This window comes from Oratosquilla oratoria, chromosome 5, assembly GCF_046742065.1.
Source record: "Oratosquilla oratoria isolate Oo_2021 chromosome 5, ASM4674206v1, whole genome shotgun sequence".
Taxonomy (NCBI): Eukaryota; Metazoa; Arthropoda; class Malacostraca; order Stomatopoda; family Squillidae; genus Oratosquilla; species Oratosquilla oratoria.
In genome coordinates, this window is record NC_134781.1 from 30,717,209 (window position 1) to 30,719,708 (window position 2,500).

Here is a 2,500-nt window from a genome sequence, read left to right on the forward strand (position 1 = left end):
ATAACCAAGTTTGTCAAAGGTTTTCATAATGTAATCAAATTCGCCTTCTAGGTTTTCATTACTACAGATTCGTAAGTGCCCTGATAAAAAATCCTATTACTATACCACTCTTTGTCCTGTCATCATGTGCGGAGAAGTAATGAACTAAATCCTCTTTGTTTGTTTCCTTTCTGTATACGGAGAAAGTTAGTTTTTTCCACTCGTCGTATTAACGTATCTAGGAGGGGCAACTGTCCGTTTTGTTCCTCTTCTACGGTGAACTGAATATCGCTGTTGACCGCGTTAAGCATTCTCACTTTATTATTTACATTGGTGTTTTCGGGATGATTGCGAGGACGTCGTCTACATATCTAAACCAGTGTGATCCCCTACCATTGATTCTGATAAAGTTTTCTTTTTCTAATAACTCCATATATAGACAGGCCATCACTGCACTTAAAGGACTACCCATAGCGAGACCTCTATGTTGTTCATATTCGTCACCATTAAAAGTAAACGCACCGAAATTTACGCATAAATCTATCAATTCTATATAATCTTGTTTTCTTATGGGTAGGTCAGTATCGTTCATATCTTTTATTACTCTCTTTACTGCTTCTAACGCACCGTTAGTGGAAATATTTGTATATAACGCCTTGACATCATAGCTTACTAACTTTTTCCCCGTGAAATCTAAATCTTTTAGTCTTGTCAAAAGATCGTTAGAATTTTTCAAATGTGTATTGCTGATCGATCCCATTGGCTGTGATAGCGGTTTGGCTAGACATTTCGCTAGTCTGTGGGGATGCACTGCCAACCCCTGAAGTTATGGGTCCGCATTGGAACGTTGGTTTGTGAATTTTTGAAATACCGCGCATTCCTCCAGAAGTCCCATTAATTTCTTTCCTTTTTCAGTTTTATTAAGAATTTTTCTGGCATGTTTTTTTAATTTATCTGCGTCATCGTTACGAAACCTATATGTTTTTTGCGATAAGTATTGTCGTCATCTAAGAGCTCTAACATTTTACTGATATAGTCCTCTTTTGATAAGATCACGATACCACCTCCTTTATCTGCATTGGTGATTACTATGTCTTTGTCTAAGCCTAGATTTATTAAAGCTTTCTTGAATCTTCTGGGGATGACGCATTCGTTTTTAATGGCTAACGCTTGGTAACATGTAACAATCCCCTGTTTGAATCCTTTTTCAATATCGTTGTCACTCCATCTATAGTTTCTCTTAATAAAATCTGTGAATCCCCTTGTGTTAATACCAGTGTCGAATTTAAGTCCTAGCGATAGAGCTTGAATTTCAGTATTCGATAATCTCCTATCTGAAAGATTTGTTATTATTTCACACCTTCCAAAGAGGATTTAGTACATTACTTCTCCGCACATGATGACAGGACAAAGAGTGGTATAGTAATAGGATTTTTTCTCAGGGCACTACGAATCTGTAGTAATGAATACCTAGAAGGCGAATTTGATTACATTATGAAAACCTTTGACAAACTTGGATATCCAGAGGGAATGTTGAAAAGAACAAAAAGAAAAGCAATAAATATTTACAATCGCGGAAAGAAAGAGAGAAATGATAAAAATAATACAAATTTTATATCAGTACCTGGCTCAGAAACGTCACCAATAATAGACAAATATTTAACAAAATCAGGTATGAACATAGCTAAAATAACTAACAAGAGGATAGGTGATTTAATAAAGACTTCTGAAAAGAGAACCAATTCCGAAAACAGCGTCGTATACAAAATCCCGTGCAATAGTTTGCTCAATGATTATTTTGGCAAATCGTCAAGAGGATTAGAAAAAAAAAAGAATTTATGAACATAAAAAACGACATAAAAGCACATAGGACATCTAATTATTTAGTAGTTCATGCGGAAAAATGCGATCACTTACCAAACTGGAGAGAATCTGAAGTGCTACATAAAGGTTTTGATAAATTCACTAGAAGAATTGTTGAATCAGCATATATTTCAACTAATAATTCATCGAATCATCGAGGAGGGTTTATCAATTTAGCTAAAGAAACTAGTATTTTAATTCTAAAGCATGCCAGAAAAACGACCTTTCCCAAGTGTCCGAAAAGATAATTAGATTTAGTACATAAACTTCAATTGCAGTTCTACATACACTCTCTGAAGAAGTTCTACGCGAACGAAACGTTAGAGTGTTTAGGGTTCCGAGCCTTCCCCTGTGTTTATGTTCTCCATCATCCAAATAATTTGTCTAAAATACTTATCAATATATATATATATATATATATATATATACATATATGGTACTGGGTGACCACATATTCTAGTCTAGGCCTTATTAGTGTGACTAATATCTTTTTAAACATGTCTTCGTCCAAATATGTAAATGCCACTTTTATTGATCTTAGCAAGTTGTAGAATTCTCCGATAATTTTGTTTATCTGTTTATCATAGGACAAGTCGTTTGAGATAATTACACCCAAATTCTTTTCGGATCTCTCCTTCTTTACCTTCTTTGTTCCAAT

General features: G+C 34.6%; 1 protein-coding gene across 1 annotated transcript in view; it reads right to left on the reverse strand.

Annotated features, from left to right (window-relative positions):
• LOC143025434 (17-beta-hydroxysteroid dehydrogenase type 6-like) overlaps positions 1–2,500 on the reverse strand; it is a gene marked incomplete in the record, with an annotated part of 80,060 nt that overhangs the window by 1,800 nt on the left and 75,760 nt on the right.